This window comes from Tachypleus tridentatus, chromosome 2 (genome assembly GCF_004210375.1).
Source record: "Tachypleus tridentatus isolate NWPU-2018 chromosome 2, ASM421037v1, whole genome shotgun sequence".
NCBI lineage: Eukaryota > Metazoa > Arthropoda > Merostomata > Xiphosura > Limulidae > Tachypleus > Tachypleus tridentatus.
Window position 1 is genome coordinate 39,394,793 of NC_134826.1, and position 21,077 is coordinate 39,415,869.

Consider the following 21,077-nt stretch of genomic DNA (forward strand, 5'->3'; position numbering starts at 1 on the left):
TCTTTATTCTCTTTAAGAAGAACAGTGAACCGTTCGAAAGCGGTAGAGTTTTGAGACTTGTGTGAAAACTATATTGCACTATACTTTGTTACTTGTTGTGCGTATTCTACGTTCTATGCCAGTTTGATAGATAAAAAAACAACAACTTGGATATCTCATTTATAGCTCTGATACTTAGAGTTCACCTATTTAATTCCACGTGTAAATTTACATCTTTTAACGTGTAAAACCAACGAGAAGTTATTCACAGAGTAGTGCTAAAATTTTCATTAAACTGTTTTCATTCAAAGTGTCCTCTGTTCACTTAACTGACCATCAACTACCATAGCTGATACGATGCTTTACTGAGCTAATTGAAGTGCAATTTAAGCCTTTTGTGCACCTAAACATTACTGTGCAAAAGTGGAGTGAACGTTGTTTATTCATATGTTGTATAATTAAGCAGTATGTCTCGAATAACCACCACTTGACATCCGACTCATCAGTGCATGTTGCACTCTTACGTGATAGCCGCGAGGTGTCGCTAGTTCTCGATGGTTTATCGAGAACGCCAATGAAACGCAATCTTTTGGGGCTGAAGTTTTAGATTGGCGTCGGGAGAAAGTCGCGTACGCTTCTCAACCGGAGTCTTCACACCAGCTTCTCTGACACCATTTGACAGTAGCCTTCACTAGACAGAAGAAGCGACTATTTCTACGCCAGATTCGTTTCTTGCAAGGCAAGCAATTTAACATAAAAAAAAAAGAATTATTTTGTTTTCCAACAGACCCGTGTTCCATCAGGTGACCCTTTGTTGTTGCAGTCTTGATTTTGATATCTTTCTTGAAAAGTACTCACTAACAGAGAAGACTGAACCTGACAACAACAGGTTTCTCAACAAATATTTATTCAATAGACTTCAGTTGTATCAGTACTATTGACAGCATTTTAAGGTCACCAGTTCTGTGTTTTACAGTCGTTTTCGGGAATATAAACTCAAGTAAGTGGACACCGTATTATGCGTAATACTTTACGTATTGTAAAAATACACCTACCGCTAGTATCATAAGCAAAAATCAACGCGAAACAGGAACAAACTGTAATATACGTTCTTTGTTTGCTTGTTCAGTTTAGCAGACTCCAAGAGAAGTTTTTCATAACGGGACTAGTTACTTTTAGTTTTACAATAAGGAGGTTTTAATCGCTTGATATAATAATTGCCTTCGTTATATTGGCGTCCATCTCAAGCCTTTTGCGTAGAATGGCCGCATGTTATATTACTTTTATGAAAAATACAGAGATTTATGCGTTATACACGAAAGATTCGTAGACGTGTGAAAGGTGTACTTGAGATATATGTGGTAATTCTAGAGTGATATGAAAAGCCTGCGCTGTACATGATTATTGTATAGTTATGCGGCGAGGATATAGCTACGTTATACAAGATAATTAGTTATATAAAGTTAGGAGTGTTTATTGAGTCATTCATGATAGTGAAGATATAGATACGTCATAAAGACGTTTTGAGCAACCTAAATATGTGGCTGTATCATAAATATTAATTATATGGCGATCTAAAGATGGAACTATAGCATATACATTAGTTTCAGAGCGGTCTAAAGATGTGGATGTATTATACATGTATCTGTAGAGCGATCTAAAGATGTAACTATATTATACATTTTAGTTCCAGAGTGAGCTAAAGATGTGGATGTGATATACGTGTTAGCTCTAGAGCGATCTAAAGATATAACTATGTGGTACGTATTAGTTTTAGAGTTCTCTGAAGACGTAGATGTGTTAAACACAGTAGCTCAAGAGTGATCTAAAGATATAACTATGTGGTACGTATTAGTTTTAGAGTTCTCTGAAGACGTAGATGTGTTAAACACGGTAGCTCAAGAGTGATCTAAAGATTAACTATCATATACACATTAGTTTTAGAGCGAACTAAAGATGTATATTATACATATTAGTTCTAGAGTGATGTGAAGATAATATAGCTATGTTAGACATAATAGTTATAATGCGATATAAGAAGGGTGTATCCATGATGTTATGAAGTGTTACGTCCAGAACAAAGAGAAAACGAAAGTTCCAAGATTAGAAGAGAGCCCACAGTTATGTTGTGCGTGTAAAGCAATGAGAGAATATGTGTATTTCGTGTTGTCTGGCGTCTCATGAAAATTGGGTGTGTTTCGTGGTTAATCATAACATTTTGTAGATGTTTTAACATTTATGTAACGTGATAAGGGATAGCGTAAAGATAGGTGGATACTTAAAACGTACTTAGTTACATAATACAGAACTGGTTAAAGAAACATGAATTTTAAATAGTCGGCGCAGAAAGTGGAACAAAACACATTACTTTTTCCTCTTGTGTTTCCTCAGTAACAAATGATTTGACAACAATGTGTCGATTTTCTTTGAATTACATTTATATACCGATCAAATGATTGGATATCTAACGGTTCGTTGGTTTGAAAGGCTAGTTTTGGTTGTGTATCAGCTGAACGTTAACCATACAATTAACGTTAGATTCTTGAAATGCATATATCTAAAGAATATTTGCACTGAATTGCTTTAGGTCTATGTGTTCGTTCGCTACAGGTTTTCTAAAAGTGTAAGGTTCATACAAAAACTGTAAACAAATGTCACCACCAATATCGCATTTAAACCCACAACTAGATTCCGTGGTTCTTTCGTATATTACATACAAAATAAAATAATATTTTACGCAGTTTTTTAGGCCGTTTTGTTAAGTGACCGTTGAAATAGGTATAAACAGAAAATTGCTCAATATGATACTGTATTATGGATTCAACCGGCTACGGATGATATTACAAAGCAACCAAGTTAAACCTATTGATTGCTGTTATACCGAAATAGGGTATTCTTGAGAAGAAAATTTTAATTATATGGATATTAATTTTAGTTTCATGTGTAAAAAAACTTTCTTCTTGTTATTTTTTTAAACGAAATTGTCCTTTCTCTGCTGATGGCTCAACAATAAGCTTAAGGGCTACTAGCACTAAATTTGAGGGCTCGATCCCAGTAATGGACATAGTGCAGACAGCCTGTTTTCGATCTCTTCGCTTAATAAGCGAAACCAAAAATATTTGGAATTATTGAATTTCCAATAGCCGAATATTACCGACGTCACTCGAAACCCTGGATTTTCGGTTACAGATAACATGTTTCTGATTTGCTAAAACCGCAAAAAGAAACTATATATATATATATATATAAGATTACAGGTTTTAAGTGTCAACAGCTGTTATTATTATTGAAAGTTTATCTTTAAGTAATAATTGCATTTCAGTGCTTGACTTAAGAATTTTGAGTTCCCCGCTGGTACAGCGGTAAATCTACGGATTCACAACGCTAAAATCAGGGTTTCGATTCCTGTCGGTGGACTCAGCAGATAGCCCGATGTGGCTTTGTTATATAGGAAAACACACACATACACTTAAGAGTCGTGTTCTGGAAAATATATAAAATTTGTCTTAATAACATGGTATATGTAAAAGAACACTGAGACTATTTATATATCTCTATGTTTACAGTTGTATGAACGATTTTAACCAGATATTTCAGATCTTCCTAAAACTGTCACTTATGATAAAACTTTGAAATAAATAGGTCACTGAGTTATGTAACACCTGTGTGTGTTAACTGTAATAGTGTAATGATATATTTTATCTTAGCCCGTTAGCATGAATCGTCGGCGTGCCTGTGTATGTGTATCACGCGGGCTACTCTTTATTATTCGCCGGTACTTAACGCTGACCCTAAACATGCATGTTCCGTGGGTCAAGTCTATCTGCCTTTCTGATTTTTTGTGGCTCACTTACGTGCTTCAGAAGATAATTTCATTTATAGTTATAGTCTTACCATATATTTATGTAGTTTATTTTGCTGTAATGACACTTACTTTGAGGTAAAAGAAGCACTTCCTCGAATATTAATTGTTCAGGACTGCTGCGTAAAAGAGTCACGTGCATAATACGCCTGTAATGTGATATTTCTGATCGATGCATTGAAGAAAGGTACATATTTATTTCGTAACGCTAATATAATATATTTTGTCCATTTTCTCGGATGGTAGCACGAAAATCGTGCAGTCTTACCCCACAGAGCGAACACTGAAACTCAAATGCCTGCGTAGTATTTTTATTATTTAATCAGACATTATTGCGTTACGAACGCCTGGCAGGATGGCAATGTGTAAATATGGCAAACGTCTTTAATTTGTGGTTTCTTAGTTAACATGTTCTAGATATTCACGTGACGATTCAACGCGTTGGTTTGTTTCATCTGATTAGATATAATGAACAACGGCATAACAAGCTCTCGTCTCGACTCAGTTTCTGTATTCATCTTGGCACCGCTAAGAAACTTATGCGTATGTTGCGTATCTCGAGCCGCAAGGAATAATTAGCTGATCTGGCTGTTTGGGCGAAATGGCCCATTTGCGACTCAGCTGAGGAAGTGACGACCTCACCGTTCAGCATCTTGAGGCTCGGCTAGCGGTATAATGCTCGCAGTTCCTAGAGGGACAGCAACATTTCTGCCCGGTCATGGAAAACAGAGTTGCTTTAAAAACGTGTCGTCCTGTTTAAATTTAATAAATAATCTTAATACACTTTTTATTAAAGTAACCCTTGAGCTTCAAGACCGAATAAATATAATCAAACGTGTGAGTAAGGACTTGCCAAATGTTCTTCGAGTCATGTCATTTACTAAATGCCTGTTTTTATCAGAGGTCCAATGTTCTCTTGGAATTACGTTAATAAAGCAGCTCGTTTAATAGGCCGAGAAAAAAAAAGGCAGACTCAGCTGATGAAACCCAAATAAAATGAAAATGGTCACGTGCCGAAATCAAATTTATTTGTTTTTATTTCGAGAAGTATTGGATGTATACAATAAGAAAGTTATAGATTCCCGAAAAAGTTTCTAAGTAAAGAAAATGACAAATTTTATTTCGTTAAGTTACCTAGTAATCTTATCATGTCTCTTTTACATAGCGTTTTACTGTTGCCTTTTGAATGTAATTTTATCAAGGTTATCGAATGACGAAACACAACTGGATCTATAACTGATTTTGTCTAACGATATCATTTTTTTTTCTAACTAAATAAGTGAAACAAACAAATTAAAATTTTATAAAACAATATTTACCACTAGTTCCTTTTAATGGTGCTATAATAAATTACAAATATAAAAGAGTATTATGAAAAAATAAATGCAGCTGTTTCTAATTGTGGGTATTCAGGCCCTTGGGGTGGACCTAGGGAGGGTCAGGTACAATAAATGCAGCGCTTTATATTATTTGTTTGTTCTGAATTTCGCGCAAAGCAACACGAGGGCTATCTGCGCTAGCTGTCCCTAATTCACAGTGTAAAACTAGAGGGAATACAGATAGTCATCTCCACCCACCGTCAACTCTTGGGCTACTCTTTTACCAACGAATAGTGGGATTGACCGTAATGTTATAACGCTCTCACGGCTGAAAGGGCGATCATATTTGGTGTGATGAGGATTCGAACCCGCTACCCTCCGATTACGAGTCGAGTGTCCTAATCACCTGGCCATGGTGACCCGCTTACATTCATTAAAAACGTTTTTTTAGGATATCCAGTATTTTAGCTTTTGTTTTGTGTCAAAATATCACTCAAAAAGTGTAATATTTTAATCATCGTTGATTCTACAGTTCCGCTACTTTGTGTTCTATTTTGTGCTTCTTCTTTCTTAAGTAACTACGTGAAAAAGAGTTTGTTTTGTTTGTTTTAAATTTCGCACAAAGCTACTTGAGGGCTATCTGTGCTAGCCATCCTTAATTTAGCAGTGTAAGACTAGAGGGAAGGCAGCTAGTCATCACCACCCACCGCCAACTCTTGAGCTACTCTTTTATCAACGAATAGTGGGATTGACCGTCACATTATAACGTCCTCACGGCTGAAAGGGCGAGTATATTTGGTGCGACCGGGATTCGAACCCGCGACCTTCGGATTACGAGTCGAACGCCTTAACACACTTGGCCAATCCGGGCCCGTGAAAAGAAAAACCCCAGTGAAGACTGAAAGACCGCTTGTAAACATGCGTCCATTTCTAAAACATTAATTGGATACCAGAAGAACCTTAAAGACACGTCTGACTGTTGTACATATCCACATAGTGACCGTTCCCAATACAGGAAACGTCCTTGAAAGTGCTTAATACTAACGTTAGATAAATTGGTCACGACTAGATTAAGTATTTGTGAATAAAAACAGTTATATGCGTAGAGTATTCGGATATTCTTTATCGTACAAAAGGAATATTGTACGAAAACGATTTTGGAGCTTTACCACGCAGTTACAGTTCTGGTTGCCACGATCAGTCATGTTCTATTTGGCAAATGTGACTATAATCATGCAACGCAGTTTTCTTTGTAATAAAACTATTTCGTAAAACCGTCATGTATAAAACATACCTCTCCTTCCTGCATGCTTTCCATAATCTATTCACTTTACGGAGATGGCAATTTATCAGCGTCTGTTGCACCAGTCCGATCGCAGAGAAATCCTTAAGCGCTGTGTCTGTCGAGTTTAAAAGCATATCTTTGAATGGAACAGCACGATTTTCCAGCTTTGTGAGGTATGCGATTGTTAAAGGATATGTTGTGGAAAGAACTTGTGCATATGTAACTTGTGTCGCTTTTCCGGACTAAAGTTTATTTTACATTATGTTTCCTATTGTTGCGTGAGACCCATGAATGGATTTGCCACTGACCGTTACGTTTGTGGATTCTCACCTGTTACAAGGCTTTGCATTTTGTTTACCGTCACTGAGCTATAACGTAGGTTTCTTTCTGAATGGTCTTGCTATTCCAGGTTGCTCCAAATCTTTTTAGTTTTTCAATATCGGCTTCAAAATTCTAAATCCTCGATGTCAACACAACTTTATGATCTGAGTATATGAATAATTTGAATCGGAAAGGGCATTTATATATTCTATATACTATTTCCAAAAGCGATCAACTCTCTGTGGCGTCACTTTACATATTCAAAGGTGTTCAATATAACTTTGTGTATGTATAGATTTTATGAAAGAAATACACCACATGACCTAATTAGCTCTAAATGATTAGAGCTACCCGTGCAATTTTCATTATCACAATAGAGTTTGTTAAAATTACCCACGTAATTTCCGTCATTTCTATAGGACTGATTAGAGTTACTCACGTAATTTCCGTCATCATTATAAGACTGATTAAGAACTATCAATGTAATTTTTGTCATTACTACAAAACTGTTTCTATTATATTGTTTTGATGATTGCTTCAATTTGACCCCAGATGTAACCTTAGATGTGTTAAAATGTGATAATATGCAACGTTCCTTTTACTACTGGCACATTTTCGATCATACACCATTGTATTAAGTCCTCAACTACCGCCCGTAGTTTATCGCTCTTCTAACATATTCTCGGTCCTAAATTCGACCTCATATCAAGAAGGGGGGAGGGAAGTTAATGTATACATTTATGGGTGTCTCTGAGGATACAACATGAGAAGAAATACCTCGAGCACAGCGTCGAGATCAGAAACCGAAGCTTTTTTAGCGTATTCCAACTTTTCCCTTGTGAGTACATCAGCTGAGGATAGAAGATAATGCTTGTATGGAATCGTACATTCTCCAAACTGCAATAGTATTATATAACGAAACGATATACAGTACATAAAGAAAATGCCCCAGGGCGACTACAGTTGTCAATATCCACAGTCACACTCCTAAAATATTTAGCTATGAATAAACATACAGTTTTGAGTGACATCAACTCATCAGATTAGATGTGACGCATAATGGTTTTGTTTATTAGCACTGCGTGATGTGAGTTTACAAAATCTGACATGTTGATACAATTCCTGTGTTCCCTTTTTTGCTTTTATTTCTGATTTTATCAACATAATATTTATAAATATGTACACACGAATGTATTTGAATTTTTTAGAAAATTCTATATATCAGTACGAAAGTATGAAAAGTCTATAATAATCGCTTCATTCTGCTCTTATTGTCATACTTGTATAGGTTGACTTCAGCAAAATTTTGTTTTTTGTTTGTTTTTTAATTTCGCACAAAGCTAATCGAGGGCTATCTGTGCTAGCCGTCCCTAATTTTGCAGTGTGAGACTAGAGGCAGCTAGTCATCACCACCCACCGCCAACTCTTAGGCTACTCTTTTACCAACGAATAGTGGGATTGATCGTAACATTATAACGCCCCCACGGGTGAAAGGGCAAGCATGATTGGCGCGACGGGGATGCGAACCCTTAGCACGCTTGGCCATGCCGGGCCATGACTTCAGCAACATTCATGTTTGTTTGTATATTGATGATTTAAAGTAAATACCATAGCAACAGCTGGCATGTTATCTACAGAAGATCAGTACAGAACATGATGATTGTATATTGTACTACACGTGTATGTAAAATGAAAGACTTTCACGTGATTGGTGCTGTTCATGAGATAAAATATATTTTTGAAAAATCAGATTTTTTTTAAAACCAAAATCTTATATCTTTTTTTAACTTGAGTTTAGTAAGCATTAATGTTTATATGATATAAGATAAAACATAAATAGCTATTTCTTTCAAAAAATATATATAACAGCATGTAATGTTAGCTGATACAAAAAAAAAAATATTGGTTTAGATTTATAAATACCGAAAATTTTTCAAAAGCACTTACGTCTTATTACCCATTATGGAAATACAAGAATATATATAGATGCACTTCGTTTAATATAGAATAATTTTTGAAGTATGCACTTTTTTCATATCACCAAAACTATGAAGTTTACACGTCAGTGAATATATTTGTTATCTCCTCAAGGCGAGAGCTTCCACGCTTTTCATGTGGAATTTCAATATTATTTCACAGAGAAAATAAGAGATGATAAATTCTTAGTAGATTACCTTTGAGTATTTCTTAACATGTGTATCACGTGCGTACTGTCATTACAGTAATAAACGTGTTTCAAATAAAAAAGTTTCTTGAAATAGTACAGAAATGCATTCATTTTATTGAACTGGTCAAGTGCATAAATTATTCGATGATTTATAATTTAACCTTAAAACTATAGAGTTTGACCAAAGAAAGAGATATTTATAATACTCATCAGGTAGTAATTAAATATATTTATATATATAAAGTCTGAGAACATTAATTTTAAGTATTACTTCTTCAAGTATTAAAAAACTGGTCGATAACAGCCGCATGATGTGTAACTTCGTTCAAGAATAACCCGATGAATAACATGTAAGTTATATAGGTATTTATAACATATCGATTCATATTTGTAAACATATGTTTATATTTTGTGAATAAGCATTATCAGATACATCTCACCTAGCATGTTAAGTAAGTGAGTCCATTTATCTTAATATATTAGGTGACATAGTTTGAATATGAAGAATCAGGTACACGCTCACAACACCTGTTGAGATGAACAGTAAATAAATAATGCACAGAAAGAGTAAGCAACGGTCATTATGGTATATACACACTGCAAAAGCGCTTTTTCTATCTGTTGTATCAGTAAAACTGTCATTCTATTTAGTTGTCCGTTAATAACTCTTTCTTAATATATACTGCAGCTTTACCTGTCTGCCAAAAGAAATCACTCTATCTGCCTAAAACTTTGTCCCGTTGTCTGTTACCCATCGTAACTTTTTCACTCTGTCTATCAACAATTCTGTATATTTCTTTGTCACCTAGCAACTCTATCATTCTGTCTGTCTGTTTGTCTGTAACTTAACAATCCTGCCGTTATAACGATATCTCTACCAACAAATTAGTTGTTATATTTGTAGATTAATAATTCTATTATTTTATCTAGAGAAGACCTGAAACGATTTTTTTCCAGATAAACAAGTCAAATGTCACAAAACGTAGTTGTATTGATTGCTGTTGTAGTTCTTTTATACGCGAGAAAAGAAAAATCGCATAATAAACTTTGATGACATATTGAGTCAGTCCTAATTTTCACAGAGTTACACAAAGCGGCATATATTGTGTATCAGACTACTGAAGATATTGGATTGTGATAATACAGCTTTTATCTTTGTCCATAAAGCTCAATATGTTTCGTACGGAGCGATCACAAAGATGTAACTTATAACCATTGTATAAAGAGCAACTCAAATAGGAGTAATTAATATATACATTTGTTTTTGGTGTCTCAGTGGTAGTGCCCGAGACGTTAAATTTGTTGCTGTTCTTGCAAGCCCACTGACTATGTGTGTGTGTAGCTGAAGATTTCGTGGAGTTTTGTTTGTTTTAACCTGTGAGTAATCATAGAAGGCAAGCAAATGTACCAGAGGTTTTGACGCAAGGGATTTTTTTTTAATCAATTCAAGTAAACCACGTCAAAGTTTCGGCAAAAATGAGGAGCAAGATAGAGAAAATAGTGCAAGAAATTTATAAGTAGAACCAGAAGAGGCAAGCTTAAGCCTAAAATATTAAAGCAAATGTAAAACTGGTGGAATAAGTATCAATTATAACTATCACGTCCAAAATGCATGGAAGATTGGTTATATAATACGTGGTATACAATTTTAGTAACTCTTATGTCGAATTTTAGAGATCAGGCTTCGTTCCAGCAAGTAAGAGCAATAAGGTAATTATTTCGTTGCACATTTCAGCACATATTGTATAACACACACACACACATAGTAAAGTTACAACGATACAGAACGTCCTTGGCATTATTTTAAATTTCGAATCAAAAAAGTGTTATCAAGACAACGATCACAACTAAGCGTTGAGTATTGTCCGTTAGGTTTTTGTTTTGTTTGGTTTGGTTTAAATTTCGTGCAAAGCTACACGAGGGCTATCTGCGCTAGCCGTCCCTAATTTAGCAGTGTAAGACTAGAGAGAAAGTAACTAGTCATCACCACGCACCGCCAACTCTTGAGCTACTCTTTTACCGACGAATAGTGGGATTGACCGTAACATTATAATGTCCTCACGGTTGAAAGGGCGAACGTGTTTAGTGTGACGGGGATTGGAACCCGCGACCCTCGGAGTGTATTAGGTAAACAGCCAATACTCATATACGAGTACAACCCCGTTTGTTTGTTTTTCATTAACAGGAGATATATATAATAAACATTTGAAAAGGAGACATCCAGCTAACTGAACGTGTAATATGTATGTTCACAAAACTACTTGTGAACTGAAATCTGTTATTTCTGTTCATAACAAAGAGAAATAGAAAGCAAGTTTTGTCACGACTGTGGGTGAGTAAGTTAATGAGCTTATAAGAAACAACGTCTGTAATGTTTACTAGCAGAAAGACTCGTCTGATTGACAATGGAAACCCACCCTGCCCCTGGGGGGCTGCGCTAGCGATAGAAATTAGAACTTTCCTGATGTGTTCAAGTCGGTTAGATGTTAGCATTGCTTAATTGGGAAACTATTCTTCGCATGGACAGCGACCGTCGGCAATTTATTTGCATTAATTATTCTGCTAACACAAATAGTCATTGTGTGAGTTTACCACTATAAGCTACGTGAAGATACCGTATCCTATAGTGTGGCCAATGATATTCCTTTACGCATTTGTTTTATCTATTTTCTATAGCCTATAGCATTTAATAACTCAGAATAGGAGACAGGTGGATCTTGATACGAACATGAGAACCGTCCATACATGAATAGAGAGAGAGGTATTCAAGAAACATTCAACATAACAGTTGGACAAATAATATCAGTTATCGGCATTCGAGAGAGTTATAACCGACAGGAATTTTATGATTTTATATGAAAACATCAAAAATGATCATGACAGTGGATACAATAATGACTTTTCTAAATCGTTTTAAAAATCTGTGAAACAAAATGAAAGAGTCTTTGGCTCAAAGAACAGAAAAGTACATACTGCCCTGACGTTTGTGCTCAAGTCCAAGTAAACGATATTTAAACAGACCTAACGATTTAGTGTGAAAAAACTTACATCCATTGATATACATGGAAAGGTGTTGTTTTGTAGCTATTATATCGTAGGTGCTGTCGCGACTTGTATATCAGAACCACAATTCATAAAATAGCACTTCAACTATCTCGTCATACAACCTAGAGGTCTAGTATTCTACGTTAGTGTTTGAGCCAATAAATAATTTATATAATTTTTCGTACTTATTGGCTGTATGATAAACGTAAGAAAGTTCTATATCATAAAACTTTTTTTATAAAGTAGAATATTTTTTGGTATTTATGTATTAAGAGATTCGAGTAAAGGTGATCGAACGTTGTTATATATATTATATTATATAGTTAAGTAAAGTTGTTTTCTTCGTTCTAGTTATTCGCGTGTCTTCCACTGAACCAGAGTTAGTTTCTCTGTTGTATAAGCTATGTGTTGAAAACAAACAAAACTCGTCTGCATTTCGTGAATCTGTGTAGCTGATCAACGTGCCATCTAGTGAGAAAAAATGTAACTTATAGGCCAATCCTCTCTGGAAATATATTATCAACAATCATAAATTTTTCCTTATTTATCAGAATGGAACTGATATGAGTGAGTGACCCAGACTGTCACGTTCCATATATACCAACCGACAGTTCAGCAAAGCAGTTAGACAATCAGCCGGTCGGTTGATCGAGTGAAGCTAAACATGATTACATTAAAATTTTAAGAGAATATGAAATGATTTAAAATCTGACAAATAAGGGTAAATATAAATATATATATCAACAACTGTTGTGAAATGAACGACAGTAATACAGGCTGGATTTATGCTATTACAAGAGCAGAGGTGATTGGTGGAGTACGAGATGATGCCAGGCAGCCAGTTTTGTACTGAAAGCCTGCTATTTTTCTTATTACTCACTAATGGATTTCTCACATATACCAGTTGTACTTTACACACTGCATCCTAAAGCACATATTGTAACAATAGAATAGGGCCGTAATCGAATTTATGTTCACCACATCAACAAACTAGCATGTAAGTAAAAGTAAAACGTTCGCAACTTTCTCAGAGTTGTATCACCACTACACACTCACACGCATCTATCTATATATATATATATATAAACACATATAATGAATAAAGTATGAACCTCTCTTCGATGCTTATTTTCCCAATAACTTTAGTAATCGTCATGTTTCTTCTGAATCTCGTTATTAGAATTTCTATCATTCGTATCACGTATCATTCGATAGAGAAAACTAACAGGATCATTTCATACCAACAGAGATATCACCATTCTATCACAATTTTCATACGTTTTGTAATAAAACCAAATTTTTCAATAATAAAAAATATTTTTAAAAATATATTTACCTTCGTTGAAGTAAAAAACAACTACACTACTGATTAAGAATATACTTTTTCCTCTCAAACTGAACTAAAACAGGGTATTGGAATGTACTACACTATTTTTTTTTTAAGAGTTTCTCTGAAGATCTGTTTCTTTTTCGAAAGCTTCGTTTCAAGACAAACGGAAAAGTTTACTAAGATAGATGTTTATCATTGATCGTATTTTACTTATCTAAGTAGTACCAGTTTTCTTTATTATTTTAGATACAACTAAATACACGACACTATTTGTAGGAAAGTTATAGAAGCATTCAACTAATTTATAGGAAAAGAAAATTGATGATAATTACAACAGACATGCCGTGGTAAATGGATAAGCGGGAAGTACAGGAGAGAAATGGTACGTTACGAGTTTTTGGTACCAATGTATCCTATGAACGTATATATATATGTATTTTTGTTGTGTTCCTATAGATGCGTGTATGAAAAAGCGCACTCTTTTGTTTCCTTATTTTCTATACTTACAAGTTTTAAATCATGAAACGGCCTTTGTACGACTTTGGGGTCTCAAATGCTACACACCTGGTGAAAAGTTCATAAATTATATCCAAGAATATGTATTTACAAATACATACAGGTATTTGAGGACGCACGAGCGTTTATAAAACAGAGTAAAACTTATTGGGTACAGGTGTAAAGCGGACAGCAAGGTACGCTTGTGCAACCGTAACATGAACGTTACGATAAGAAAGCGAAGTTCAACTGCATCATTTTGAAAACAGGTATTACAAACACATGATTTGTTTGTGTAAGCGAAGAGGCGTTGTTTCGGAATTTCAACACGTTATGTGTATTCATGCGTATTAAACACGCATTGATCATTATTCTATTTCACGGCAGTTTGAAAACATGTCCTCAACAGTGGATAAATCAGTGTTAAAGTTAATTCATTTCTGTTTAAGACTGTTTATATTACTATACCTTTTTTAAGAAAAAGATCCTTGACAGTGGCGGGTTTAAGGTTGTGTGGTCCCGCGGACTTGTAAGTTCTGTCAGCTCTACATCCCACTTAATTTTACACTACGATCATGTGCCCTCGGGCTGAGCCCTCCCTAAACACACCACTGATCCTTGGGTCAAACGAAGTATTTGTTTTCTTGTTTATTACACACAAAGCTACACAATAGCATATTCACATTGTTTGTTTGTTTAGAATTTTGCGCAAAGCTACACGAGGTCTATCTGCGCTAACCGTCCATAGTTTAGTAATTTAAGATTAGAAGAAAGGCAGCTAGTCATCACCACACACTCATCTTCACACTGCGGGTATTGAAACTCTGTGTTTCGTGATATATGCCATAAGTTTTATTGCTGAGACAACGACAAGGACATGTGTTATTAATGCTTTCGAATTACACAACTTAAATTATTGTTCGCATACCGTTTTATTACTATAAATATTTGAGATGTCCAAGTACGTGTACTATCTTTCAATATATAGACGTGTGTCACTTGTCAACCTATCGTTTTTTTTATTTTCTGTCGCTCCCTAGAATCGGGTCTTATCTGCAATCTGACTTTATCTTTATCTGTATATTTTGTAAACATAGTAATCTGTTTGTTGTTTTCTTACATTTTTATCTACTTGTCTCTGTATTTTTGTTAACAAAAAGTCTTAACATTTAAACCTTAATTTACCATCATTTATGTTTCCAAGAATCGGGTTGAAAGTTTGAACATAATTCTTAACATTCAATTATAAAAACCTTCACACATTTGTTTTAATAATTCTAAACCATGGACCGTGTGTGGTTCATGGTTCTCGTTCAGTTGTCACAAAAATCGTCATCCTCAGTTTTGAGTCGTGGGTCAATTTCCACTCTTCGATTAAAGTAGCCCAAGAAATAGCGGTGGGTTCTAATGATCAGTCTACCAGTCTACAACTTCAATTAACAATTCTGATATTTTGTTTTCTTTATTTTAAATTAAGTTTGGTTTGTTTGGTTTGAATTTTCGCACAAAGATACACTAGGGCTATCTGCACCAGCCCTCCGTAATTTAGCAGCGTAAGACTAGAGAGAAGACAGTTAGTCATCACTACCCACAGCCAACTCTCTTGGATTACTCTTCTACCAACAAATAGTGGAATTGATCGTCACATTATAGCGCCCCCACAGCTTATAGGGCAAGCATGTTTGGCGTGACAGGGATTCGAACCCACGACGCTTTGCGCGTAATTCAAATCCAACAAACAAACTATATTTTCGTTCAATATCAGATCTCCTCAATCCTACTCGCATAAAACGCTCTCCACTGGCACAGCGGTATTTTTGTGCACTCATACCGCTAAAAACCGGCTATCGATACCCAGGGTGGACAAAACACAGATAGCCCATAGTGTAGCTTTGTGCTTAATTTCAAAGAAACCAAAGTCGCATACAACAAGCATATTAGTATTTGAGATGTTATTTATATATTGGATATAAACAACTGATGAGATCTGAACTTGCTGAAGTTGGTGAGATATAATGTTTCATCGGTTTACAGTGTGTGAAAACACACCAGAATTAGGGTAAAGATAATTTTACACCACGTTATTTATCTTAACACTACATTTGAATTGTTATCTAGCTAAGAAAACAATTCCACAGTGGTTAATTTCATCCGTCAAAATAACACAGACTGATAGGAAGGGATTCATACAATTGGAGACTGTTAGTGCGGATGTAGACATTTCTTTCCTTAGACTTGGAACTTGGAAGTGACGTTTGTTTGAACGTCACGTTATAACATTACCACGCATGAAAGGACGAGCATGTTCGGTGATAAGATTCGCCGACTGCAAGTACAGTGCACTGACCACCATGGTATTGCTAGAAGCTAGAAGTAGTGTTATGTATACTTATATCAAGCGTAATGAAATGTTCTGCACGCGCTGTGTAAAAGAAGCAGAATTTGCTATAGTTTACCCGTGGCAATAAGAAGGTACGAAAGTCACTGTTATAAAATAATATCAATCACTACTACCTCCAGTTCAGTCTCATGTAAATCAGATATCTAATGATTATTCCTGGATATGTGCTAATTGCAGGAGCTGCAGAACAAAGTATGTAGTTCTTAACTAATTTTACTCTTATCTCTTTTTTTAATATTGAAAAATGTCTTAATACAAACTAAATGCCGGGCCCGGCATGGCCAGGTGGGTTAATGCGTGCGACTCGTAATCAAAGAGACGCGGGTTCGAATCCCCGTCGCACCAAAAATGCTAGCCTTTTCAGTCGTGGAGGCGTCATAATGTTAGGGTCAATCCCACTATTCGTTGGTAAAAGAGAACCCCAGAGTTGTAGGTGGGTGGTGATGACTAGTCTTACACTACTAAATTAGGGACAGCTAGTGCAGATAGCCCTCTGGTAGCTTTGCGCGAAATTAAAAAAACAAACAAACAAACCATCTAAATACCGAAATATATTCGCCCAAAAACGAAAAAACGTTACGTGTTTGTTGTATTATAGCCGAATTAAAAGAGAGGGGCCCTACTATTTATATAGCTAGGGGTACTTTTTAAAACAATACCCCTTCAGAAAACTGCATTTCTGACGCACTAAAGAGTAACTTCAAGTCAATGAGTCTGGAACCAAAGCTTACCAAACCCGGTAAAAATTTAATTAATGTACACTACAGTCGTAATTGTCCAAATTCTACACAAAATGCAAAACCCCTCCCTCCTCCTATTGCAAACGCTTTCCAAAGAATCAGCGACAGATTTGCGGGATTAAGACGTTAGAACAGTTTTTAAAGCTTTAAATTGGCAGAGTACATATAGCCAGCCCATTATGTAGCATTGCGTTTAACAACAACCGTCCATAATACAAACAGAAATACAAAATTTCCGCCCTTTCCATATTTCCTTACAGTTAAATCTGCCCTTATCGTCATCTGATATGAATTGTAAATGACTGGTCACTCAGGCAGTGCTTGTAAAAGAGCATTTGGTAAATTTAGCTTAATATATATAGTTCACTTCAATATGACTTAGGTCCTCATGAACAGTGAAAACATCCCATCATCCTTAAAATCAAGTTGTTGATAAGGGCCCAGGGTATATCCAATCTTTCCTTTGAAAAAAACTGTTTTCAAGATAGGAACTTAAAATATGGTATATACACTGCAAACTAAGCTTAATGGGAGCAAATCTCAGGATGTTGACGTCATGGTACCATCACCATCATATGCGTCACGTTCCTCTGTTAAAATGGGGTTGTACTTGGTTCTTGAAATGCTTTGAGGTCTGCTATCCGGTTTATGGGTGTGACTCATTTTTCAGAACAAATAACACTCCACGTGCTGTTGGTTCGTTGAATGTCATCTCTGCATCATTGCAGGATACCCATTTTACGTCTTGCTGTGAATAGACGTAAGGGTCTTACTTACAGCCCCGGCCTTGTGAAGACGGATATGATTCAATCTCGAAGCAGGTACCCCACGACCTCAGTTAGCCAGACTCGACAAATATCAGTCCCCTGCCTGCGTTGTGGGTGATGATCTACGCTCTTTAGGCTGTTCAGCAAATATACAGTTGGTTTTGAAAGTTACCACACATTTTATAACGACGCTCTGGGGTCTAGTAATCTTTCATGACTAGTTCGGAGTACCTTATGTTATCAATTCAAAATGTCAACTGAGTAGAACTGTTTGAGACTACTATATATGCGTGTGTTGTAATCTAAACAACTAATGATTTGTACTTCAGGTCACGTGACTGATTATTAGCGGCATCATTTGTCTAACAGTAACCTAAGAAGAAAGACTGGAAATATTTTGTATTTTATTACCTTGCTATAGTTTTAAAATTGGAATTATATATTTCTTTTGTTTTATATAGTGTTGATACACCGGTTTAGAAACCTTTTAAAAATGTATTGGCTCAGCATGACCAAGTGGTTAAGGCGCTAGACTCGCAATCTGAGGGTAGCGGGTTCGAATCCCCGTCACACCAAACACATTCGCCCTTTCAACCGTAAGGGCATCATAATGTGATGGTCAATCCCACTATTTGTTGATAAAAGAGTAGCCCAAGAGTTGGCGGTGGGTGGTAATGACTAGCTGCCTTCCCTCTAATCTTACACTGCTAAATTTGGGATGGCTAGCGCAGATAGCCCTCGTGTAGCTTTGTGCGAAATTTAAAACAAAACAAACCAAACTTAATTTAAAATAAAGAAAACAAAATATCAGAAATGTTAATTCAAGTTGTAACTCCTTGTTACTAGTTGTAACTCCTTGCTTACTAGTTGTAACTCCTTAGTTAATAGTTGTAACTTCTTGCTTACTAATTAATTTGCATATTTTCCTAAAGGTAAAATATTTCACGTGGGCACAACTGCTTATATTATATATTATGTGTTATTTTGTTAATTACAGTAGAAATACGTGAATATGTTAGTAGTGACAATTAAAATTAATTATACTCTTTGAATTAATGGTAAAAGAGCAATTAAGAGAGCAATCTTATTTAGATTAACATTTAGGGTAATGGAATATTATTCTTCCTCGTAAAATACAACCAAATTATAAAAACTCCTCCCATGGTATAGCGATATATCTGCAAACTCACAACCCAAGAAACCGGATTTCTAAACCTGTGGTCGGCAGAACACAGATAGTCCTTTGTGTAGCTTTGTATTTAACTACAAATAAAAAATTATTAAAATACCACGTCTAAAAGTTCTTGACCTCCCTAGTGGCACAGTGGTATGTCTGCGGACTTATACCTCAAGAAACTGCGTTTTCGATACCCGTGGTGGGCAGAGCACACATAGCTTTTTGTGCCTAATAACAAACAACTACCTTGAAAGTACGTACTATTGTTTTTAGAAATCATTCTAAGCCTGCATTACATTCACCAGTAAAGTATTTACACCTGTGTTGCTAAAATGATAACTTTATTAGTTAGAATTGTTGTTAATTGATTTCTAAATTCGTAAAATACTCAGTCATACTGATGTCCCCGTCTGGAGACAAAAAACCTTTTGAACGCCCTAAAGTAAGGTGATCTTGCTTATTGCGTGATGATTGGTCTTCACTGCCTCTACATCACAGAACATGGAAAGACAATAAGTCACCACTCCACCTCGAGGCCACCACGACGCATCACATTGTGCAAAATATTTTTCTTTTTTTTGCTTCTGAGCACTTTCAGATTTTAAACTGTTTTGTTTTGTATTTTTTTTTCTATTTGGTTGAAATTGTTGACTTCTAATTGACAGTCAATTTGTTGAAGCAAAAATGAGTGACTTAAACTTTTTTAACCCTACTTGTTCATTTTCTGATAGTAACCTGTAGTTCCGTGTAGTAATTTATCTTATTATTTAACTCGTAAAGAAAAGACCTGAATTGCGATTCGTGTAAAGTCCATTCGTATTTTTATTATCATTTTTTACAGGAGTTTAGTGCTTGGTTTCACAATTTAGTGCTAACAGCAAGACATAGTTAAAGTGGATAACAGCCTTTGTATTTGTTGTATGTAGAAGAGTCACATATTTTGAATGTGAAAAATCCCGCTGCAGGTTAACAGAACATAATATAGAATTTCGATAAAATAATATTCTGGGGTCCGTTGTAGAGAAACCACACAAAGTTAGCGTGAGCAACGTTATAAACTCAGCTGTGGTTTGAAGTTTTTAATGTAGTAATGATAAACTAGGCTGTAGCTACTTAGAAGTCCTTCGTCGTTCTGTAATATACGTGTAAAACATTGGAAAACTGAAATGGATTGAACAGTTTCACTGAATAATTGTACATTGAACTGACTTTTCACCAACGTGAACGACTAATATGCTTGTCAGGTCTCGATTATCGTGTACTCTTTGGATCTAATTTAAACAAAGAGAAATTATTATATTAAAAATAGGTTTAAGGATTTATTCGCATCTAAAGCTTCGGTAATTTTATTTTTCTGCACCGAAAGTGATTTTTTTTTATTCAAAAGTGACGCTAGGTGGAATAAACTAGAACATTCCAGACACGTTCTTCTCTTTCGTGTATCTTTCTGCTTATAGATCTCTCTAACGCCATATTTGGCGTGCGTGGCAATCATTGTTTTGAATACCAGAAAAACGAAATAAGTATTTTTGTGTTTAAAGAAGTATTTAGTGTTTTATTAACACATTTTAACATCTCTATAATGTTAATGCTTCAGATATCAAACACTGTCCTACTTTTTCTTTCTCACTTATAAAGCCTGTCAAATAATATTTTGTTGACAAAGTAGAAAATGTCTGAGACGTATTGGAAGCTACATGGATAAACATTTGCGAGCTTAGGACTAGCATGTCTTTCATTGTACAGCAAGATGTTACTTGTGACCTTAGTTATCTTGACCTCATAGTACAGCAGAGCAAGGAACTATGTAAATGATACTCAGATTTGTAGTAGCCAGATGGAAGGTTTTGGTTTAACACATTATGTTTGTTTAATGTAACACTCTACTTGTAACTTAGTTCAAAGCCCTAAATACACCAGAGGCACAGAAGCGATGAGTGTCAGTTGCCAACCTCCAGCAGAGAAACCGCGAGACAGTCCTGCGATTTGTCAGTTATGTTGAAAGATGCTTCTCGGTTTCACTTGATGAAATCGAAATTGAAAACATGGGCGTTGCGTGAAGTTTGAGAAAACAAGATATAATACAGACAGTACCAAAGGTGACTTTCTCGCCGGTACACAAATTATTTTAGAGGCGGTACTGAATACCGGCACGCAAGATTGTGTACCAAACAATAATATGTTTGGTT

At 35.5% G+C, this 21,077-nt stretch overlaps 1 protein-coding gene across 7 annotated transcripts in view; it reads left to right on the forward strand.

Moving 5' to 3' along the window:
• Positions 1-584: 584 nt before the first annotated feature.
• The window catches only part of LOC143241222 (latrophilin Cirl-like), a 117,145-nt gene continuing 96,652 nt past the window's right edge, over positions 585-21,077 (forward strand). For all 7 annotated transcript variants that reach the window (XM_076484760.1, XM_076484761.1, XM_076484757.1 and 4 more), the window contains exon 1: positions 585-979. The gene's annotated coding sequence lies outside the window, so the exon portion shown is untranslated. The remainder of the gene's footprint in view (positions 980-21,077) is intronic.